The sequence below is a fragment of the Eriocheir sinensis genome, unplaced genomic scaffold (genome assembly GCF_024679095.1).
Source record: "Eriocheir sinensis breed Jianghai 21 unplaced genomic scaffold, ASM2467909v1 Scaffold427, whole genome shotgun sequence".
NCBI classification, from domain to species: Eukaryota; Metazoa; Arthropoda; class Malacostraca; order Decapoda; family Varunidae; genus Eriocheir; species Eriocheir sinensis.
Genome location: NW_026111751.1, coordinates 220001 through 245364, shown reverse-complemented (window position 1 = coordinate 245364; position 25364 = coordinate 220001). Strand labels below are relative to the sequence as shown.

Sequence of the window (25364 nt, the reverse complement as noted above, 5' to 3'; positions counted from 1 at the left end):
CACCTTTTCAGTTACAGCTTCATCCTTAGCCGTGACTTGCTCCTCCACAATTTTCTTAAAGCTGACATTCTCCTTTTCTTGCTCCTCCTTCCAGACTTTATGCGTTTCCTTTAATTCCTTGACTTTAGCCTCCGCGTCTTCTGCCTATTCTCGTTCAATGTTACCTGCTTGTGCAGGTCATTATACGCATTCTTCCAAACATCCTTCTCTGTCTTCAAAACGTCCACCTCTCTCTCCAGCGTCCCCATTCAATCTCTCATATCCTTCATCTCCTTTTCCAAGTCTATGAGCCTCCTCAACATACCGGCTCTGTCTCTGAGGCTCTCCATGTCATCCGTGAAGCCCTCAAACTCAAACTCTTGCCTTTTTGCTGCCTGTCTTGTCCTGACCCCTGCGCCCTGCGGTGTACACAATGCCAGCGGGGTCGCCTCCTCCTCGCTCATTTCTCGATGTTGTACACTGTCAACAGCCTTTGTTTCTCCAGGACAGCACGACCGTACCCTAGCACGTCTGGAGATCAGCTGTGTCTGTCCGCCATGTGTGTGTGTGTGTGTGTGTGTGTGTGTGTGTGTGTGTGTGTGTGTGTGTGTGTGTGTGTGTGTGTGTGTGTGTGTGTGCGTGCATAAGTTTGCCCTTGAGCTGCTTCCTTAACTGTTAAAAAGAAAAAAAAATTCTGAAAGTTTTATAAGCTCTAGACATGACATGACTTTCCTAACTTTTTAATCTACCATTACGTATAAGACCTTCAACTACATAAGAACACAAGGAGTCTGCAAGAGGGTGTGACTACTGGCTACCTCCCTACATGACTTTCCTAACTTTTTTACCCTATCATTGTGTATTATATCTTACACTACATAAGAACACAAGGAGTCTGCAAAAGGGTGTGACTACTGGCTACCTCCCTACATGACCTTCCTAACTTTTTTACCCTATCATTGTGTATTATATCTTACACTACATAAGAACACAAGGAGTCTGCAAGAGGGTGTGACTACTGGCTACCTCCCTACCTTTCTGATGAATGGGTGGCTGGTGTGGCTCTGTAAGAAGACCTCCAGGTGCAGGCCTTGGTCCCAGGGGATGTAGGTGCCGGGGGCTCCGAGGCACTGATGCCTTGGTTGATGAGTGGGACGCAATGCATGCCGGCCTGTGTGAGGAGGCAGGGACTCAGTCATTAGGTGCAGTAAGGCCGCTAGTCATGGAGAAAGCTAGGAAGGCAGAGTTACTAAATATCGTCACCCTCTTAAAATAATCGCCAAAGTAATTTTTCAGCGATTTCCAGGTTTTTGTCTACATCAATTTCTCAACATGTGACGCCCATCTTTGTATGGTTGCCTTTGTCATTCAGGGTTGAGTGTTCTAGAATTGGCCTTTTCATTTCTGCCTGATTCTTAAGTCAAATGAGATATTGGTACAGTTCTTTTCTGATTTCCTGAGAAGTAGAAAATAATGACTTAGGCAATTTCTTTACATATTTTAGATGTGTCACTGCTTCAGTTTACCCCTTGCTTGAGTTGCTGGACTTTTCATGGACTGTTTTGTGATGCTGGTGATAGTTTTACACGGCCTCTACACCCTGAACGGGAAAACCACCACCCATGAAAACCTGGTTAATCTTTGCTGTGGCCTTGGGAAACCCTGGAGGCGGAGGCTGAGTGGTTAGCATGTGGGCCTTCCATTCACGGTGCCATGGACAACGTGGGTTTGAATCCCCACGCTACCACCTGGGATTTTTCAGTCACCGCCGAGTGGCCTAAGACTACCCACATGCTGTCCAGAGACCACCCGTCAGTCAGTCCAGTGAATCAAGAATGAGTTCCGGGGGGCAGCATGAGCCAGGCATAACTGGCGCCACTATAAAAAAATTGCCTGTGCCATAATGAGCTTGGGCCAACCACCAGGCCCTTGAAGAAAGCCTACCAGCGCTACAGACCGAGATGTAAAAAAAAAAAAATATATATATATATATATATATATATATATATATATATATATATATATATATATATATATATATATATATATATATATATATATATAGGTAACTCGATTTACCTGAGTATTGTGTCCTTGAAGAGGTCGCGGAAATCAAAAACAATGTAAATCAAACAAGACGTAGGTTTCTATCGAAAATAAATATTCACTTCATATATATATATATATATATATATATATATATATATATATATATATATATATATATATATATATATATATATATATATATATATATATATATATATATATATATATATATATATATATATATATATATATATATATATATATATATATATATATATATATATATATATATATATATATATATATATATATATATATATATATAAGTTGCTGGGCTTTTCATGGACTGTTTTGTGTTCCTGGTGATAGTTTAACATGGCTTCTGCATCTTGAATGGGAAAACCACCCATGAAAACCTGGTTAATGTTCTCTGTGGCCTTGGGAAATAGTTATAATGGGAGACTGGTATGTTGAGGAATGTGGCCCTCTATCCTAGTGTTGGCAAGTACAAGGAGCCATGGAGAAGTTAAATATATTATTACAGACTTAATGACTTTTACTGTATCATGATTGTACAGGACATTAATTTACTCTCTCTCTCTCTCTCTCTCTCTCTCTCTCTCTCTCTCTCTCTCTCTCTCTCTCTCTCTCTCTCTCTCTCTCTCTCTCTCTCTCTCTCTCTCTATTTAAACATCAAGATACTATGGTATATATAGGCCAAAGGGACAGTGAAATTGTCGTCAGGCTGGAGACGACCTCTGTCCTGAGGTCGCCTATCTTAAAGCACTGTTGTGTTCAGGTGGATGTGACAACAGTACCATCTTGAGTTTTGCGCTATCCGAGTTTCGTGATCCACGAGTTTCGCGGTTAGTCCTAAATTCTTATCATCCCAACTTTCGCGCATTATCACCCCGAGTTTCGCGCTGCCTTGACACGTACGTGTCACGTCTACTTACCATCGGCGTCATGCACGCTACCTTTAAAGGTAGTAACACACTGGATGTTTTCCTCCAAACATTGTGGCTATGGAGAGAGAGAGAGAGAGAGAGAGAGAGAGAGAGAGAGAGAGAGAGAGAGAGAGAGAGAGAGAGAGAGAGAGAGAGAGAGAGAGAGAGAGCTTGTGATTTGCTGGGAGTCCGATGACGTCATCACCGACGCTCACGGTATCAGCGGCTTCACTGCTTTAAGGCGGTGTCACGTACAATGGCCGTTTTCGTCCAACCGTTGGGGCTACGGGCAACGCCCGTATGCCCAATCGGGAGCGAATTCACGGTTATCCGTAAACTGGTGTCACACAGGTTTTTTTTCTTCCCACCGCGTTGGCGCCACCTAGGGCAACCGGCAACTCCAGCTTTTCCTGGTGTGCGTCACACACGGCCAAGGTTGGTTGCCCGTATCCACATCCACAACGTAAACAAAGCACTTGCCCTGTATCAATATGGCGCCATCTGGTAAAGTAAGGGCTGTTGCGCTGTGCTGCCATTACCCAAGTTATGGACTTGTTGCTGCAGTTAAATGGAAGGAAGAAATAGGTGTGGCGTGCCTGTGGTTCCTCCGTGCCAGTTGTCATTGTCACCACTGCGCGTGCGCGGCCAACCCACCCATCTTGACTCAACCACATAAACACATGGATCGAATAACAAACACACACACACACACACACCAGACTCATTAGGAACCATTGCAGATGTTTCTGACATACAGAAACGACTTCACCATTTCTTGAGTGTGTTAGAACGTATCTGGTGACACACTCTAGGAAATGGTGAAGCCATTCTTGTTTGTGAGAAACATCTGCCATGGTTCATGATGAGTCTGGTGTGTGCGTGCGTGTGTGCGTGTGTATGTGTGTGTATGTGTGTGTGTGTGTTTATGTGGTCGGAGTCTAGATGGGTGGGTTGGCCGCTCACGCGCAGTGGTGACAATGAGAACTGGCACGGAGGAACCACAGGCACGCCACACCCACAACAGCTTCTTCCTGCCATCTAACTGCAGCAACTAGTCCATAACTTGGGTAATGGCAGCACAAGCCGCGACAGAACTTACTTTAGTAGACAACGCCTGTCGATACAGGGCAAGGGCTTTATTTACGTTGTGGATGTGGATACGGGCAACCGACCTTGGGCGTGTGTGACGCACACCCGGAAAAGTTGGATTTGCCGGTTGCCTGAGCTGCCGCCAACGCGGTGAGAAGAAAAAGGCCCAGTGTGACACCAGGTAACGGACAACCCACAACTCGCTCCCGGATGGGCGCAAGGGCGTTGCAGTAGCCACAACGGTTAGAGGAAAACGGCCAGTGTGACACCGCCTCAAGGCAGCAAGGCCACTGACCGGGTGAGCGCCGGCGATGACGTCATCGGACTCCCAGCGAATCACAAGCGTGTTTTCAGAGCTCAGTCGTAAGGCTTCATCTGTGGCTTTAAAACGACCCGTTCTCTCTTCCTGTTTTCTTCCTTTTTCCAAGGTATGGATTTTGAGATAAAAAGTGAGTAATGGAGGAAAAAAAGTGAGCTCCGGAGGGCAGCATGAGCCAATTATAATAGCGCCACTATAAACAGTTGCCTGCGCCATGATGGGGTCGGGGCCAATCATCAGGCCCAGACGTATAATCTACCAGCACCATAGCCCACATGTAAAAAAATAAAAAATAAATAAATCTCCACGGGGCAGAACAGATAAGCACTTTTTCAGTGTTTTCAATACCTCGAGTTTCGCGATCCTCAAGTTTAGCACGATACCTTCGGAACGAAGCGAGCGCGAAACTCGAGAGGGTACTGTGGGGCGGGTAAGTGCGACACCAGGCATGGGCCGCCACCTTCACCTGCTGGGTGTTCACTGCCCTAACGTCCACTTCACCTGTGAAGGCATTCCACAGGTGGGCTGTGGCACTTGTGAAGGCCCTCTGGCACCTGGCTGTGCGGCTTCTCGGGATTTCAAGGAGAAGGTCGTTAGCCACCGCCGCTCTCGTGGTGTGCTGGCTTCTCCTCCAAGGGACCCGTAGTGCCGCCAGGTGAGGTGTATGTTGGACCTGGGCCTTGTGTAGGACTGTGATGGCACCGACCCTTCTCCGGTGCCCGAGGCTGTCGAGCATGCAGCGGGGGGCGTCCTGCTGGTGATGTAGGTGCTGTCGATGTTGCCGCTGCCGCCACTGGTGTCCATGTGGTCGCTGCTGGCATCGCGGATGAGTCGCTCTGCCCTCCTCTGCATTCTGTCCAGCAGCGAGAGGTGACATTGGGCACTACTCATCCAGGAGAGAGGGGAGTATTCCATGACGGGCCTCACCTGGGCTTTGTACAGCCTCAGGAGGCCGTCTGCGTCGAGCAGGTGCCACATGCGACGCAGGAGTTTTTTTTTTTTCTTTTCCTTTTTTCAATTTTTTTTTTTTTTACGTTGCGGTCTATTGCGCCGGTAGGCTTCTTTCTGGTGGATCCTGATGGTCGGTCCAAGGGTTCTTTTCGGTGGGTCCTGATGGTTGGCCCAGCCCGTTCTGGCGCAGGAGAGTGTTTATAGTGGTGCCATTTTGCCAGTGTCACCCTCAGGGAGGCTCTGCGCACCACACACTCCAGGTGGCGGTCAAAACTGAGTCTGGAGTTGACCTCCACCCCCAAGATGTTGATGGAGTCCTTGATGGCCAGGGTGTCGTCCCCAAACTTCAGCCGTCCCTGTAGGAGTCTGGCGTCCTCCCCCAAACGCGATATGACCATGGCCTGGGTCTTCTCGGCAGTAAACTTGACTTGCCAACGTCGTCCCCAGGCCATGATGTCACCAAGATGGCGGTTGGTGGCTTCAATCACGTCTCTCTCTCTCTCTCTCTCTCTCTCACCTGGTGTATCTCCTTGACAAAGCCCGGCAGGTCCTTGAAGTTCTTTGGGTCGATGGTGAAGTCATTGCGGTCTTTCATGTAGTCAATATCATTCCACTGAGAGTCCTGAAATCATTGAGAATATTTATTATTATTATTATTATTGTTATTATTATTATTATTATTATTATTATTACTGTAAGATTCCTGCCTGATACTCGACCTCTTTCAAAAGGGGTGCCAAACCTGGAGTATATTTAAGTGTCTCGGCACCTCAGTTCACCTGTTTGAAAAGCCTTTTGTAGAAGTTGCTGGGTGATAGTTTCATATAACTTCTGCACCATGAACAGGAAAACACCACCCATGAAAACCTGGCTAAGCTTCTCTGTGGCCTTGGGAAATAGTTGCTGGACTTTTCATGGATTGTTTTGTGATCCTGGTGATAGTTTTACCCGACTTCTGCACCACGAACGGGAAAACACCACCCATGAAAACCTGGCTAAGCTTCTCTGTGGCCTTGGGAAATGGTTGTAATGTGAGCCCCTTACGTTTAAGAATATGGACCTGAGCCCTTACAGGTAGAAAAAAAAGTCATCACTCTTCACATGAGAACTCTGGATAGTGGTAGTAGTTGGTGTATGGCAGAAATAGCTCATCACCCATTAGTCCCAGCCCTTACAAGTGAAAAAGTTGCCCTTCTTAATATCAGATCTCTGGATAAAGGACCTACAGAGTGAGAGACTGATCAAAACTTGTCCCATACTGCACCTTCACAAGAATGGTCATCGAGTTCAAAGATGTATAGAAATGTGAAAGTCGGGATGAGGGAAGGAGTTCTGAGCCAAAATCAACTCTTGAATTAGACCAGCAGGAGGAGGCGCATGAGGAGGAGGAGGAGACGAAGAAGAGGAAAGGGAAGAGAAGAAAGAGAAGAAGAAAGAGAAGCAGAAGAGGTAGAAGAAGAAGTAGAAGAAAAAGAAGAAGAAGAAGAAGACAAAGAAGAAGAAGAAAGAGGAGGAGGAGGAGGAGGAATAGGAAGAGGAGAATAATAATAACTAAAATTTGCGGATGAACCACCTAGTCTGGACCCACCATAGGCTCGGTGTGGTCTGAACATCTATGTAAACCTCTCTCTCTCTCACACTAACAAAGGGTATCCCAGCCTCCCGTGTTCGCTGCCAGACTCCCGCGTTCTCTTGGTGGACCCGTAGCAAAACCTGCACTGATGGTGGCCCAGGAAGCAACAGGGTGGCAGGAAGGGCTTGCCAACCACCGCTGTGTACCGCCGCACCACATCGTTGGGAGTGGGCCCCTGGAACACATACAGGTCCAGCACCCCTCCAATGGCCCTGTAGGTGAGGGCTGGCAGGGGCTGGAGCACTAGGTCTGTAAAGAGGGAGATACAGTTTTATTAGAGGTTATTTGTGTAGTTCATTAGGTGGAAAGTTAGTTAATTAGTTTACACACACACACACACACACACACACACACACACATATACACACACAAAATCGATGATCCTAAAGGCATGGCGGAGTTACTAAACAAAAATTTCCAGCAAGTTTTTACTAATGAATCAATATTTAACGAGCCACAAGAAAACAAGATAAATGTTCATATGGAAGAAGTCTCAGTAAATAAAGAGGAGATATATGAGTTGTTGGGGGAGCTGGAAGAAAGGAAAGCTGTAGGACCGGATGGAGTCTCGGGGTATATATTGAAAGAATGCAGAAATGAGTTGGTTAGACCGATATATGACATCATTAAATGCTCAATAACAACTGGTACAGTGCCTAAGGAGTGGCAGAGGGCCGAAGTGGTCCCCATATACAAAAGTGTAAGGAAGGCAGAACCCCTGAACTACAGACCTGTATCATTGACCAGTGTAGCATGTAAAATATGTGACAAAGTGATAAAGAAACAATGGATAAGATTTCTAGAAGGGCATAATTTAATCACAAGTAAACAATATGGATTTAGAAAAGGGCGCTCAAGTGTGACAAACTACTGAACTTTTACTCAAGAGTGACAGATAAAATACAGGAAAGGGACGGATGGGTTGATTGCGTCTACCTGGACCTGAAGAAGACGTTTGACAAAGTTCCACACACAAGACTGCTATGGAAACTAGAAAATAAAGGATTGAAAGGGAAACTGAAGAACCTACCTAGTTGTAAACACACACACACACACACACACACACACACACACACACACACACACACACAGAAGGGAAAATGAGAAGGGAGTGTCAGAAGGGAGAGTCAGGTCAGTGCTTTGGTCAGGACATGACCTGACTCGCTTCTACCCCTCCCTCCACACACTCTTCCCATTTCCCCTTCTGTGTGTGTGTCTGTGTGTGTTCATATAATCTAATGGGGAAGGAGAAAGGGAGGAAGAGTGATAGAGTGAGAGATAAGACTAAAGATGGGAAAGAGATTAAAAGCGAGAGGTAGGGAGGGTCAGGTAAAGGTGAGGAAAGAGGGGGAGAGAAAGGGTGTGAGTGGGAGGGAAAGAGATTAAAAGCGAGAGGTAGGGAGGGTCAGGTAAAGGTGAGGAAAGAGGGGGAGAGAAAGGGTGTGAGTGGGAGGGAAAGAAGAAAGAAATGAGAAGGAAGGAGAAAAATACGGGGACGGCGAGGAAGAAGAAAGAAAGGAAGTGGGGAGGAGTGGTGGTTGGTTGGTGGGTTTTTGAGGGTTGTTAGCCCTCGCGGGCTATGTGCCATAGGCTGGCCCGCCTAGGGGAGGAGTGAACCAGGGAAAAGACTAACGGCGCAATAGGCCGCGACGGAAAAATGAAAAATAGGTGGGTGACGTAGGTGCTTATTTAGGTGTGTTCCTACTTACGTAGATTTATATCGTTTTCATTTTTTAGGCTAGAAAATGCTTATTTTACCGCAAAATCCCGCGATATAGCGAAAAATCCATACAATACAATATACAATTATACCATATACCATACAATTTAAAAATCCGCAATAAGTGAACCGCGATATGGCGAGGGATTACTGTATTACAGATTAATAATTGTAAAACTCCCGACACACACACACAAGGGTGGCGGTACAATCACCTCTGTCCTGGCCCTGCGTGTCTTCCATGTGGTGTGGCTGTTGTTGCCCGAGCTGAAGAGGATGCAGGAGGAGGGGTCTGGGGACATGAAGACGGCCCACTGCGCTAAATCACTCGTGTAGGTGGGACGGTCTGACCCGCTGTAGCCTGTAGCAGGAAACAGTGAAGTGACCAACCCCGCATAAAACAATGGGTCATATTATCAAACATATCGTCACCCTAGCACACACAGTTGACAGGGCTTTCGGGAAAGTTGTGGGCCTTCCCAGGGGTAGTCTTATGACCCTTTTGGTAGTCTGATAAGTCTTCTGTAACATGAACTCTAAAAGGCACTCATGAGGATGCATTTTACCTCTTTTTTGGCCTTTAGAAATAAGTGATGTGAGAGTCGGCAGTGTCTAAGCATGCCGACCACTGACCTAACTAGCAGTGGTTGTAAGAACTTAAATACTAAAGCTATGGGAAACATGGTCACAGTACAGGAGCTGAAAATAAGTGATGTGAGAGTCTGCAGTGTTTAAGCACACCGACCACTGACCTAACTAGCAGTGGTTGTAAGAACTAAAATACTAAATCTATGGGAAACACATTCATAGTACAGGAGCTGATATCAACCCAAGCTTATATAACAAAGAAATCCTACACCTTCAGCTGACTGGCACAAAAATTTATAGTGTTGCACATGAAACCCACACAGGCCTAAAGATGAAGTGAATCAAGAAAGCCTGAAGTGGCTGTCTCAACCCTTCCCTTCCCTCATAACAAAACCCTCCACCTAACCCACGGCTGCCAGTGTGCCCAGTCTCCACGTATAGAAGGAAAAATGCGCTGTACAAAAATGAGAAAGAAGAAAAATAAGGAAAATCGTGGCAGAACAGACTGAAAAGGAAGAGAAGGGAAGACGTGGGAAATGAGACCAAAAATAAAGGCAACAGCTCAAAGGCAACAAAGGAAGATAAAACAAAAAAGAGGCCCGGTAATCGCTGCCCACAGAGAAGCAGGCAGAGGGAGTGGCCAGAGGAGGGGTCAGTTTTGGATAGCAAGGCATCCTGAGCCCGGATCCACAAAGGCTTAGTGCGTAGTTTTGAGAACATCGAGATTCACAAAGCTCGCGCACCAATAACTACCAGCTAATCGATGACGTCACGGGTTAACACGCGGATCTACAAACGTTTACCGCGCTCTGTGTGACGCTAAATTTGTTGTTAAATAAATACTGCCTCGGAGCTGACAGTAACGCTAACAATATTATCATATTTACGTATAAATGCTTATAAATCGCGTTTTTCAACTTGAAATATAACTTTGCGAGTAGAGGAGGCCATTTCTTTATAAAATGTTGAGATATGCACCCTTTGAGAGGTATATGATAAGTGTGGGCGGTATGGCAACACCCGGCCGGGGGATTGCCAGACCTCCCACCTCTGCCTGCTGCTGGAGGATGGCTTGGCGACGAGGAAAAGTTGCCGAGCTTTATGTAATTACTGATTTACTGCGGAGAATTTTGCGTTTTTCTTCTATATGTAGATTCAGAAAGCGTTAATTTACCCATACATGTCAACAGAACGATCTTACAATATATAATAGCGAAGAAATCTGAGGCATATAGATGCCCAGGCTCAATTCTGCCCGAGGCTCAATTTTGTCGATGACAGGGGCCTATATTTTTCCTTCCCCTGTCATTATTAGTGAATCTCAGGTGTCGCAACTTGGTGTGAACATGCCCTAAGTATTCACCTCTGGAAATATATTGATGTATATGTGATTGGTATCCTATTTTCTGAGAAAAATGAATGTGCGATCATGGGTGTCGGAGTGCTGCTCTGGAGGATGGCTTGGCGACGAGGGAAAGCTGCCGAACTTTATGTACTTTCTTATTTAATGAGGCAAATTTTGACATGGTTTTTGTCATTATAATAAAGAATGATGATCATGCTAGTTCTAGACGCCATATCAGTCGAAAAGAACCCCACATACACGAGCTTGAGCTAAGATAACAGAGGCATGTGGATGCCCGGGCTTAATTTTGCCCGAGGCTCAATTTTGCCCGTGACACCGCCCCCATCCGTGGAGGGACCATGGATCTTCGTCAGGTGACAGCTATCCCATGAGTTGGGCCGCAGATATGGCAAGACAGTCTTAATTTTCCCTATTCCTTCCTTCCGTCCTTCGTTCTGTCTGCCTCGATATCTGTCCCATATTTCTATTTGCTTTCTTCCTGCCTCAATCTCCTCCGTATCTTCTTTTTCTTCATCTTAAGCATGTTCGTAGGTAATAAGACATCGAACAGCACAGTTACCTTGACGTAAATGTGCAGCAAATAACGAAATAATTGGGTTAAGATTCGTTTTAGGTCCGTGCCAGTATCTCATAATATACTTTATGAAACATCACTATCTCTTCATATATCTTTTCTACAAACCTTCAACAGTCATGGAAACATGGGCGTCCGCAGAAAAAAATGCAGGGGGGGGGCAATGTTGTCCTGACTCCTGAGATTGCTGTCCTGGGAGGGTCTGAGGAGGGGTGTCCCCTCCCGTTGGAAAAAATTTTGCTCCCAGGAAAGAGCTTAGATGCAAAATGGTGGCACTTTTTCATCTGACAGAGTAGCTCAGTTACATTTTCTCCGGTAGAGAAAAATGAAGAAAAACAAATATTTCGGAAACATTATTTTACAACAACTACATTATTCTATCAATTAAGAATTAACTCTACATGAACCAATCAGACTGGGAGATATTCAGAGCTCAGGCATGTCTGATACAAACAGGCATCGACATAGAAGTAACAGAGTCTGTTCTTTCATTTTATTTCATTAACAAAACTCATGCTAATTTTCAGCTAAACTAGCTTATGGATTTTAATTAAATTTTACATAGGCTCCTTTGGAGCATGTTACATCCTAATACTAATAGGAGCAGTGTTTCTTCGTGCGTGGCTGCGTGGCTGCGTGCGTGCGTGCGTGCGTGCATGGGTTCGTGTTCGGTTTGCAGAAAGTGAGGCCAGCTGCGAAGACAATAGTGTACAGGCCCGTATCAGGAACACCTATCCCAAAGCAGTTTTCGTGCACTGCTCTTCACATAGACTGAATTTGGTGGTTCATGATCTGAATGCTGTCGCAGATGTGAGGAATACGACAGGAACTGTGAAATCTATCATTACATTCTTCCGTGACAGTCCCAAGCGCAGGAGACTGGTTCCAAATATACCTTTGTTGTGTGAAACCAGATGGAGCGCAAAGTACAAAAGCATCCGCATCTTTTCAGAGAACTTTTGTGATATCTATGTACAACTGGAACAACTGGAGGCAAACCAGCATGAGTCACAGAGTACGCGTCAGACAGCGCATCAGCTGAGGTGTGCAGCAGGAACCTCAGTATTCCTCATCTGTCTGAAGATCATTGCAAAGTACTCAGCGATGCTGGAGCCAGTGACCCAACAGCTACAGGCAGTCGACATGGACATGATGGGAGTCCAAGATCACATCAACCTGTTGAAGAAGACTTTCCAAGCTCACCGGGATGGTGCAGACCGTGTGTTCTCAGAAGATGTCATCCCTGAGGTGAAAACCTTGGCAGAAGAACTTGGCATAGACTTGACTATGCCTCGGCGATGTGCACGCCAGGTCCACCGGTCGAATGTAGGAGGCTCCATGGAGGAGTACTATCGCCGCACCATCTATGTCCCATACATGGATTCCTTGATCCAGTCTCTGGAAAGTCGCTTTGGTGAAAGTAACACGCCATATTTTCACATTTTCGCACTACATCCGAGAGAAATGCAGCAAACAGAAAGAGGTGAATTCAAGCACATCGTTTCATCTGTCAAGGAAATGTATGGCATTGACAACCTTGTAGAAGAAGCTCTAACATGGTATGATGTGCAGAAGCATAAGCCAGTGGATGGCAACTCACTGAGTATGATCGAGCTGGTGAAGCAGACCACTCTGCTCCCTGCTGTGCGCAAGGCTATCCTCATTGCACTGACTCTGCCTGCAACATCATGTACTGTGGAATGGTCCTTCAGCACACTGCGCAGGGTGAAGACCTGGTTAAGATCAACGATGAGTGCTCAACGTCTGTCCGGTCTCTGCATGCTAAGTGTCCACCGCGACAAAGTGAACAGCCAGAAGACCGAGCTAATGAACAGGGTCATTGACAAGTTCGGAAGAGATCCTCGACGGCTCCAGTTCCTGTTCCGAGAGTAATAACCTGGCCTAGCTGAATGAACTGTTGAGTAATCTTTGTTTTTTTATTCACTTTGCATTTTCCAAGTAATTTTTTTCAAAATTTTCAATTTGTGTTCCGAGAGTAGTAATCTACTCTAACTGAATGAACTGGTGATAAATGTTTATGTTCTTTTATTCATTTTGTATTTTCCATGTAATTTTTTCAATTTTTTTATTTTCTAGGGGGGGGCAAATGCCCCCCCCTTGCCCCCCCCTGCGGACGCCCATGCATGGAAACGCTCTGAAAATCCAATTCAAGGACTTTTTTTTTACTCTTGAAAATATGGGATAATGCTTACGAAAGCGCGTCGCCTCCTCTGGTGCTGGCCGCGGCGACGCTGCAGCCGGTGTTGCGAGAAATACCTCCTCGCTGAAATAAGTCACATATACATGAGGGGGGGGGGCGAGGGGGGCGCAGCCCCCCCGTTAGTAGGTCGTGAAGTTCGGTTGGAGTAGTTTAAATATGCTCCCCGACCCTAAGCCCTCTGCGAGCTATTTTGCGGCTGCGGTGGCTGCAGTGTCGCCGCGGCCAGCACCAGAGGAGGCGACGCGCTTTCGTAAACATTATCCACTATTCTCAAGAGTAAAAAAAAAAGTCCTTGAATTGGATTTCAAAAGCGTTTCCATGATTGTTGAAGGTTTGTAGAAAAGATATATGAAGAGATAGTGATGTTTCATAAAGTAGATTATGAGATACTGGCACGGACCTAATACGAATCTTTACCAATAATTGAATTCGTAGATTACGATTTAGTACAGTTTGCCTTGAAAGGAAGAAAAATAGGAAAAGAGAATGGGTTTCTTGAACCAGCAGCTGGAGGGGGCTCCCTAGGATTGGCTGACGGTTCTGTAAACGTACTTGCGATTCGCTGCAAGGCCAATGACGCCATCAACCAATCAGCGGCCTCGCTGACTTAGCGCCTCTAACTACAATCTAAGGTTTGCTTTGTGAATCTGACACTAACGTCGGTAGCTAAATCAATAGTGCGTAGTTATGTTAGATCGTAGTTATTGAGTCTGTTTGTGAATTCGGGCCCTGATGCATGTAACACTACCCATATAAGTCTGTGTGGTCTGTGCCTGCTAACTTACACTTCTTACAACTTATATCACTCACTCAAGTCTTACCTGTGCAATAGAGCAGCGGATTGGTTTCGTCCAGCGGGTTCAGCAAACTGTAAAAGGTCGGGAGACTTTCCGGTTCATTCTTCTGGGCATCAATCTCTGAGGCCGTCACTCGCTGCTCCAGCAGGATCCCGTACCTGATTGGCCACACCCTCCTCACCTGGCGGAGAACACAAATTATTATCATTATTATGAGACCCAGAGCAGGTAGGGAGGAGGAGGAGGAGGAGGACCCTAACAGCTGCCTGGTCAGCAGCATCCAAACACCCAGTGAACAGTGAAGTAAGTGACCCAGCATAAAACACTCGGTCACATTATTAAACATTTCAGCGTTCAAGTTCGCACAACTGATAAGATTGTCTCAGTTTGAGTTTTAAAACACCTGATCCTGACTATCACCAACAACAAGAACGACCGTCGGGTTCTTGTTGTTGGTGATAGTCAGGTTCGTTATGTTGACAGGTATTTTTGCTCCAAGGATAAGAACAGGACGAGGGTGTGTTTCCCAGGGGCAGGGGTGGGCCATATATCAGACAGGATTGAGGCGTGTATGGCAAGCGAGGATCGAACCCCATTGTCTTTCTCAGCTGTGGCGGAAACGACGTTTCGTGTGCCAAGCGAGGACCTTTTCAGGCGTTTTAGAGAATTGTTAGGCAGGATACGTGACGCTGGTGGGTCACCAGTAGTGTGTGGCGTCCTGCCAAGGAGGGGCGTTGGCGATGGATGGCTGTCCAGGGCGATAGCAGTGAACAGCAGACTTGCTGAGCACTGCGAGCGCAATGGGTGGCTGTTCGTCGACAATTGGGACCTCTTCTTGGCAACGACGCCCTCTACGCCCGTGACGGGATACACTTGACGTTCAAGGGTGTTGAGGCTCTCAGACTCCCTTGAGCGAGCACTTGGTACCCTGAGGATTTTTTAGTATAGGCGAGGGGGGGAGGAGTAATGGGAGCAATGGGAGGAGTAATGGGAGGGGACATCTAGCTCATAATATAACCAGGCAGCTTAGAAGTAATTCTAGAGGAGTAACAGAGGACGGGCTAAGAATCTTCTATACTAACAGCAGGAGCCTCAGAAACAAGATAGACTTACTAAGGGGTGAAGCTTGTTCAGAAAATTTTGACATAATAGCGATCACTGAGACATGGATAGACTTTGCTAATAGAAATTTTAGGTCAGAATTTGAAATAACGGGTTATCAGATGTTTCACAAAGACAGAAGGGGCAGAAAGGGCGGTGGAGTTGCTATATGTTAAAGACTCACTTAAATGTTTAGTTAACAACTCAGTCAAAACTAACATGGATTCAGAATCAGTTTGGGTGGACGTTTACAAAGGAAAGAAAACTAACTCTAGGAGTTATATACAGGCCACCCAACCTTAACAGGCAGGACACGAGTATATTACTACAGGAGATTGGCAGGGCGAGTATGAGTAGAAATGTCTGCGTAATGGGGGACTTTAATTATAGGAATATAGACTGGGAAGATCTAGTGGGTGACCTGGAAGCCGAGGACTTTCTTGAAGTTATACAAGATAATTTCCTTAAGCAGGTAGTTACTGAGCCTACCAGAGGAGATAACATATTAGACTTAGTCCTAACCAATAATGGGAACTTGCTACATGAGTTGGAGGTGGGCGGAGAGTTAGGAAATAGTGATCACAGAACGGTTCGTTTTATGTTATACTTGGCGGTAACCCGCGATCCAAAAACAGTTTTAGTGACAGATTTTAGAAGAGCAAACTACTAGGGGCTTCTAAGAAATCTTGAAGGTGTAAACTTGGATAATTTAGGGATTCATGAGGGCCAGAACTGCGGATTGGAGAGCCAGGAGAACCAGGTAGAAATGTCTTACAATAATTTAGTTAGAGTAATAGTAGAGGGGCAAGAACAGCATATACCACAGCGAACACTTAGAAAAGAAAACAATGATCCTAAGTGGATGACTCGTGGACTAAAACACGAGATTGGGTTAAAGAAGGGAATTTATCAGAAAATAAAGAATGGGGAAACACATCTCAGGGGCCGGTACGTCGAACTATCTAGATTAGTTAAGAAAAACACCAGGATAGCAAAAAAGAACTATGAGATCAAAGTAGCAAATGAGGCGAAAAGTAATCCTAAGGGCTTCTTTCAGATGTATAGAACAAAAACACGGGAGAAAATTGGACCGCTGAAATCAAACACAGGGGAGCTAGTAGAAAATTACGAAAATATGAGCACATTGTTGAACGACTACTTCCTTTCAGTATTCACACAGGAGGATCGAACGACTATACCGGAAAGAGTTCAGGTGTACGAGGGCGGGGATGGCGATAAATTGAGGGATATAATCATTACCAGGCAAGTAGTTCAGGATGAGATAGATAAGCGTAAGAAGAACAAGTCGCCAGGTCCTGACGGGATATTTCCGAGGGTATTAAAGGAGCTAGGTGATATAATCAGAGACCCACTAACCGACATCTTTAAGATGTCGGTAAATACTGGCTATGTGCCGAGCCTATGGAAAGTAGCTAATGTGACGCCAATTTTTAAAAAGGGGGACAGGTCAGTTGCTTCAAACTATCGCCCAATTAGCTTAACATCGGTTATAGGGAAGATGCTGGAGTCCATAATAGCCAGGAACATTCGGGAGCATTTAGAGAAACATAGCTTAATTCACGACTCGCAGCATGGGTTCACAAAAGGTAGGTCATGCCTCACCAATCTCTTGTCCTTCTACAATAAAGTATTTGAGGCGGTTGACAGAGATGAAAATTATGATGTAATCTATCTTGATTTTAGTAAAGCGTTTGACAAAGTTCCTCACCAACGACTGTTGTTTAAATTACAGGCTCACGGAGTAGAGGGTAAAGTTTTGAACTGGGTCAAGGCGTGGCTTAGCAATAGGAAGCAAAGAGTGCAAATCAATGGTAAAAGATCTGACTGGGGATGTGTTACGAGTGGGGTCCCACAAGGTTCGGTATTAGGTCCACTTTTGTTTATTATTTATATCAATGACTTAGACACAGGAATTAGTAGTGATGTTAGTAAATTTGCAGATGATACCAAGATCGGTAGAGTAATTGAGTCGGATCAGGACGCTAGTATTCTCCAAGGTGAACTCAACAGATTATATGACTGGGCGGATAAATGGCAGATGGAGTTCAATGTAGGGAAGTGCAGTATTCTGAGTGTAGGTAGGAACAACCCCTCACATAACTATTGCTTAAATGACACTCTCATAAGTAGGTCTGGGTGCGAGAGGGATTTAGGGGTCTTAGTGAGCTCTGATCTCCGTCCAAGGGCACAATGCATTCAAGCTAGAAATCGAGCTAATAGGGTACTGGGATTTATTTCAAGGAGCGTAAGCAACAGAAGCCCTGAAGTCTTCCTCAAACTATATTTAGCATTAGTTAGACCTCATCTTGACTATGCGGTTCAGTTCTGGTCACCCTACTATAGAATGGATATCAAAATGTTAGAATCGGTGCAGAGGAGGATGACTAAGATGATTCAGGGGTTGAGAAACTTGCCATACGAGGAAAGACTCAAACAGTTAAACTTGCATTCTCTAGAAAGGCGAAGGGTGCGTGGAGACATGATCGAGGTTTATAAATGGATGAAGGGCTTTAATAAGGGAGACATTCATAAGGTTTTGTTGGTAAGAGAACCGGGTAGGACACGAAGTAACGGGTTTAAACTGGATAAATTCAGATTCAACAGGGACATAGGCAAAAATTGGTTTACTAATAGGGTGGTGGATGAGTGGAATAGGCTTAGCAGTCATGTGGTGAGTGCCAATACAATTGTCACATTCAAAAATAGACTAGATAAATTCATGGACAGCGATATTAGGTGGGGTTAGATACACGGGAGCTTAGGGTCAAAGGAGCTGCCTCGTACAGGCCTACCGGCCTCTTGCAGACTCCTGCGTTCTTATGTTCTTATGTTGTGAGCCTTTCCTGGGGTAGTGTTATGACCCTGGTGGTGTTGTGACCCTTCCTCTGTACCATGAACGTGGAAAAACACTCATGAGAATGCGATTAATCTCCTTTAGAAACAGCTGATGTGAGGGATGGCAGTGTCTGAGAATACAGACATGAGCTGCCTGTTCAGTGGCCCCAAACACCAACACTGTGCTGCAAAAGTCTGCTAATCTGGCTTGCAGGGAACAAGCTTCATGCTGGATAACCACAAATGCCGGACCACTGGATATCTACTGTATGAAGACACTAAAGCTCCATCTCAGGAACCTCAAGACCCAATCTCACTGCAAACAACTTCCAACTACTTCCTCAAGTACAAGACCATCTCATGCCCCTCAGGCCCACTCACCGGGCATGGGAGAGCAACAGAGTAGTGGTCTCCCTCCTTCTCCGTGACGAGGGTTAGGCAGTCATGCTCCACGATGCAGCGACTCGCCTGAAGGAAACCTGCACGGAAGAGATAAAGAACGGCATGAATCCCTGACTTTTGGACATGACGTGCTGTGAGTGGCCATCATCAGGGCTGCTGGTGATGGATATATAAGGAAGACACTATTATGTTGATACTAGTTTTCTTAAAGCTACATTGCAGACAGAAATAATGATGTGGCAAGAAATAATGTAAAGAATTCTGTGAAAGTGACCCACAAATCCACTCTCAAAATAATACTTTGGATGTTGAAGTGACTGAGAGGTGGCTTGTCACTTGTTGCACACACTAATTAATATTCAAAGGTACCGTAAACAGGGGTGACTTCGGATACGGGGTGACTTCGGACAAAAAGTGGATAAAAAGTTGACAAGTTGATAACTCGTAGCCAGTTGCAACAAGCTAGATGAATTTAGTATCAGAATTTGTCTTTTGCCTTATAGTTTTCGAATAAGAATGTTGTTTTCTTGAGACATGTTTCTGTTTTGAAAACCAGCACAATGTGTTTTTGAAATTTTTAAAAATTTACCCCCCTTGGAAAACTTCTGGCAGGAACGATCTGTATCACACACATCATCAAAACTAGAGAAAACAATCAGAAACATGCTTAACTAGAACAGTTAGAATGATTCAGGGGTGCTTAACATATCCTACACACCTGTAAATGTCACTTGAATGGAGGCATGTCAAAAAATGGCTCAAAATGGGGTAACTTCGGACACCTAAATATAACTACACATTGTGGGGTGACTAAGGCGGGGTTCCCACTATTCCGTTTTCACGGATCCGTCGACCGTCAGTGACGTCACCAACGGAGCCCGGGCCCGGCGCGGAGCACGTCCAGAGATGAACTCAAGTTAACTTTTGGGTCCGTAATGGCGGTGGTGGTGCCAGTCCAGTGATGCTGAATGTTCTACACATCATGAAAATATGAAGTAGAAGTACTTGGCTACAAAATAACATATACAAGAATAAATTTCTAGTGAAATGCATCATGATAAAATATGATAAATGAGACGTAAAATAGTGTGCACTTCAAAAAGCCCTTGAATGTTGCCCTGCCATTATAAACATTTCTTGTGGTGATTATGTAATCATTAAGCTTCCAAAAAAACTAAAACTGTGCTCTACATCTTATAGTTTTTTTGTAATAACATTTTTTTCAAAATTATTGACCATTTTTTTACTTCCCTGCTACTACTGACCTGAAATGTGGAACTTCTTTCCTAAGACTTTTTGCCATTTCTTTTCCCCCCAGTACAACAGTGTCTGAAGTAACCCCCGGAATGTGCGAACAGGCTCAGATACGTAAACCCAATGAAATATAGCCACTGTCTGAAGTCCCCCCAAGGGTGTCCGAAGTCCACCAGACATGGTGACTTTGGACACCCATATTTTTTCACGTAGCACAAAAACTTTTAAGTTTCGTGAAAATGTTGCACCATGTAATGATAGCCCTTAACAATACAGAGTAAATGCACACTCAGCATAGATCCTAGGCCTAGAAACAAAAATTTCATAAGGAAAAAACCTTGAAAACTGTCCGAAGTCACCCTGGTTTACGGTAACAGAGGAGGGCATCAAGACTCCTCTTCACCCAAAACTGACCTCTCTTTTGGCCTTTATTCGGAGCAGCGTACAACGGGGGTTTTTAATTGTTGTTGTCTTTGTTTGGTCAAATAATCAAAGAGCAAAGGCTACCTGTGGGTTCTTGAGGGACAGGTTCTCCCAGCAGGGACGGTTGGTCTGGGCAGGTGTAGAAGGTGGCAAACATGGCTTGTACCACAGCTGAGTCGCGGGTTGACAACCTGACGGGACGCCACTCGGCCAGCCTGAGCTTGGGACCACACCACTCTGGAGCCACTCACGTACAGCTCCTCCTCCGCCAGCCCATCCTTGCTGTGCCAGATGTCCCACCATTCCTGGAGAAAGGTTGTGGCTGTCAGGCAACTCATCAGGCACTGGGTTTGTCCCCCCTTGTATTTTTCTCCTTTATATCCATGTCTGCTCACCAAGGCTCTGTATCATTTTTCTATCCTCCTTTGACCTACTTTTATGAACCTCAATGATGATACTGATAATGAAAATAATGATAATAATAATAATAATAATAATAATAATAATAATAATAATAATAATAATAATAATAATAATAATAATAATAATAATAATAATAATAATAATAATAATAATAATAATAATAATAATAATAATAATAATAATATCAATGACACCACAATCACCTTTCCAGTTCCTTGCAGACACAGGGCAAGGAGTCACATATGAGCTCAGTTATTATTAAAACATATTACGAACAGTAATAAACATATGAAAGTAACTCATGACAGAGAAGACAGCCTAATAACATAAGCCAACTATTGTCCAGATCCCAGCAAATAACAATTACTGTATCCCTGACAATGGAAACTGTTTCTGAGCACACCCAGCTCTGGAATTTCCTGTGGTTACTGGTTAAAAAGGGTGTGATTCTATAGTTTGCTCACCATGACATTTATTCTTCCTTACAAGCCTCTTCTGTCCTACTGTCAACTGCCTAGCTGTTTTCCTGTAGGGGTGTTCTTTGCATACTGAGCTGGGCCGGACACTGATGGGGTTAAGCGACTGTCATTGCCACTCAGGATTTGTTATATGCACTGATGCCTGCTGTAAAGTGAGGATTCTGCAGACTTCTCCATCCTCTACCAATACTCTTTCACATGCCGACATACCTTGGAGCTGTTGATGGACACTGTTGAGCTGCCTGAGGAGCTCCATGTGTGGGGCACCTGGCTGGGCCGTGGGGGGGCAGGCCAACTTCCCCCGGGTGGTGCTCTAAGTACTCTCGCCCAAAAGGCACAGTCCTGGGCGTCCCCACACGAGATCATGATGCTGGCTTCATCCAACTCATCCAGACTGAGGACACCTGGAACCACGCAAGAACACTCAACATTTCTGACCAGAGTGGCGTCTAAGGCTCTCCCCGTCTCATCAGCTCCCCTCCTCTTGCTGACAGTCTTCTACCTCTTAAATTCAACCACACTGTTGCAGCCTTTTCTGTCTTCTATCATATCTTCATGCTGACTGCTCTTCTGAACTTGCTAACTACATGCCCACCCCTCCCATGGCCCCGCTACACACGACTTTCCACTCTCGCTCATCCCTATACTGCCCAAATAGTGATTGTGTGATGCGTCCACGGCCTCCCGTACCATTCTTAAACTAACAGTCCCCCCGTGCACACACACATATATATCATTACAAGGTGTCAATTATTTAAGCATTATGTGTCTCCCTTGATCTCGTTCGTTTTTCTTGTCCTGTTTTTTATATGCTGCTGGGCAAAATAAAACGGTATTATTCTAGTGTTTGCCCATACTCACCCCTCGCAACCAAAATTGGCTAGGGGGCCATTGAGACTGCGGGGAATGCGGTGGTATACATGAAATGCGTCGCAAATGCATAGTTTTTGAGTTATGGGGGGTTGAAAAATACCCTAGATGTAGGGAAATTCCTTACAATTACTTAGATGTAGGGAAATTTCGTACATTCTGGGATTTTTTTAGAACGTACGGGAAACCACACAATTTCACTCACTCTCCATACCAAAGAGAGGTCCGAGGGGGGCGAAGCCCCTCTTCACAGTATTATGGTCATAATGAAGCATCTAAACGGTAAGTAATTTACGTCATAAGAATCTTTCAACCGTCATATACGACTATGTATTCACTTACTGGTAGCACGTACGAACGCGTGAAGGAGGTTTGGTATCTTGGCGTCGTCAGTAATGTAATAGCTAATGTTGAAGAAGGGGACGTAAGCATTTCTTTCAATGCCCCTCAGTTAGCTGTTAGGTCGTAAAGTTTGGTTGGGGTATGTTAAGAGGGGGGGGCGCAGCCCCCCCTTGGTTAGCAGGGGGGTCGAGGGGCGCAAAGCCCCCCCCGTTAGCAGGTCGGAAAGTTCAGTAGGAGTAGTTTAAATATGCTCTCCCACCCAAATACCCCGACTTCCCGCGGGTCGCCCAAGATCGTTGGGGGAAGGGACTGGATCTGGATCCGCTACTGGCGCCGCCTTCATATTATGGTTGAGGGACATGTATTTTGTTTTTTAACTATGATAAATGGAGGCGTATTATCGAATGCTGGAGGCGCGGAGTCAATAGCCACAATCACCTTGTATACTGGGAACACAAACCCGTGAAGCAGATTTAGAATATGGTCAGTCAGGATCCACATGTTCGAACAGCTCGGGCAGGAGGTTCGAGAGCCTGCACTTGGTGTAGAACCTGCAGTACTGTTTAAGACGCGGTGTTGGACGGTTCACGGTTAGCCGGTGGTTTTGTTTGTGTCAGTGATAAACAATGAAGATACATCATGTTTGGTGCCACGGACGCTGCTATCAGGACAGAAACCTTGCGATGAGGCGACAACCTACTGGCACCGGTGCTAGAGTGGGCATGAGTGTGATGTAGGCGGTTTATGTAGGCGCAGATGGCCTCTGGCGCCACGCCAGACGGTGGTGAGGTGAGCATCGTTTGGTGGGTTCACTACGCTTCTCTCCCAAAACAAGCTTGGAGATCCAGTGAGAATGCGTGGTTTCTGTATGGGGAACACTAAATTCGTCGCAAACACTCATTTAAGTGGCGGTGGGACGAAAAAAATCCCTAAATGTAAGGAATTTCGGTAAAACAAGGGAACAACTACTTCTCCCCCTCCACCACCCCAGCCCCCCTACCCCCCAAGACAAGCCTGGGGAACTGTGGGGAACCTGGGTTTGGGGGGGAAGCCAAAATCACTGAAAAATGGGCTTTCAAAATATCCTAGAAAATCCCTAGATTAGGGAAAATTCCCTGTTCTTGAAAGTAAGGAAAATCCCTACCGTATACTCACATGCGTGGGCTAATCGCTAACCATCCCAAAACAGCCCTGAGCCATGACTCAAGGTCATCCGGGACTCGGGCTGAACAGGCCCGGCCCTCAGCACGGCAACCGTTGGGCTGCGCGTTCTAAAAAAAAAAATAACCACGCGTGGTGGACCTGGTCTCACATGCGTGGGCTAATCGCTAACCAAGCATATCATCGCTAACCAAGTGTACCATCGCTAACCAAGTGTACCATAACTAACCAAGCATACCATCGCTAACCAAGCGTACCGTCGCTAACCAAACGTTTGTAGAAAAAATATATGAAGACCTAGTGATGTTTCATAAGGTAGGTAATGAATGCGAGTTATTTTGCGGCGGCGCCGGCGCCATGCGGCAGCGTTAGCTCGACTAATCCCTTTAGGGAACTGTGGTATTGGTGGTCGTTAGCTCGATTAATCCCTGTAGGGAACAGTGGTTTTGGTGGTGGACGGCCAAATCACTGAAAATGGGCTTTCAAAATGTCCCTACAAAATCCCCAAAATCGGGAAAAATCAAGTCTCTAAAGAAAGGAAATTCCCTAACGTATACTCTTGTAATCTATTCCTATATATCGTAGCAGCCGCCGCAACGGGTCTGTTGACGAGTGTAGGGCCTGTAATTGGATGGTCAGCGTAGTTGAACTACTCCCACCATCCCAATCGTAGTCGAGCAACCTTGGGAAATGTCATGTTTCATAATTACATATGGTACAATACTGACGGTTAACCCGTCCACTTCTTGTAAGTTGATGCTAGATCATTTTTACCGAGTAGTTTAAGGTACAAAATAAAACAGATTTGTGACAGTTGTCATCCAGATCAAACTGACGCTCCTGCTGTTAACTGACGCGGGTGTGACCTACCGACTGCTACGTATGACCCTGGCCTCCATTTTACTCAAACTCCACTATAAGTATCGCGCACTGAATAATATCCGTTTGTTTTCTGACACGTGCTTGTCACACCATGTGACACTTGACACGCCCGTGTCTTTGTTGGACCCGGTACTGGGATAGTAGTCGGTCCTTTTGTCAACCTACATGCACACCAATAAAGAGGTTAAATATACTCAGTTAACACTTACCGAAAGGTAAAGTAGACGGATATTTTGAGGGAGTGAGTGTCGGGCCTTCCATCCATTGTGGCTTGAAAACAACTGACTTCAGGAACCCGCCGTTAGGTGCCGGCACTGAAACACCCTCGCGCAGTAACATTTTACGAATGTATTCCTTTAAAATCAGAAAATACAAATAGCTGCGGCATTAGTTGCTTTAATATAGAGAAAAAAATAACGTAAAACTCTTACAAGATAGTTTTTTTCTCCGAAATCGTTATAATCCATGCGCGTTTTGGATATTACAGACTTAGGGACTAGTTTCTGTGGTGTAGTATAAGGCAGCTATGAGGCTCAGTCTGCCCACAGAGCCCGTCAAAGTCATACAACAACACTGGACTTAGAAATTTTCCAGGCACCCCACATAATCAAGCCGTTTACGCAGTAAATTGGTACGACTGAACTAAAACCTTCACAAATGTGAAGCAAAAAGAAGTATCCATGCAGTACCCATGCTATTTTTTGGTATATTAGAAGCAGTTGTTAGCTAGAATTTCCCTAGATCTAGGGATTTTTTGCCCCCCCTCCCCCGCAAAAAAAAATATGCGATTGCGACAGATTTCGTGTCCCCCACCCAAAACCCCGCATTCCCACAGGTCCCCACGCTGGTTTTGGGAGGAGGGGAGTATGGGCAAACACTAGAATTTTACCAATAAAACTATTATTATTTATGTTTTAACACCGTTGCACTCTACGGCG

The 25364-nt window shown here is 45.2% G+C and overlaps 1 pseudogene; it reads right to left on the bottom strand.

Annotated features, from left to right (window-relative positions):
* Positions 1 to 1012: 1012 nt before the first annotated feature.
* LOC126992246 (anaphase-promoting complex subunit 1-like) lies at positions 1013 to 21537 on the bottom strand (annotated as a pseudogene).
* Positions 21538 to 25364: the final 3827 nt, after the last annotated feature.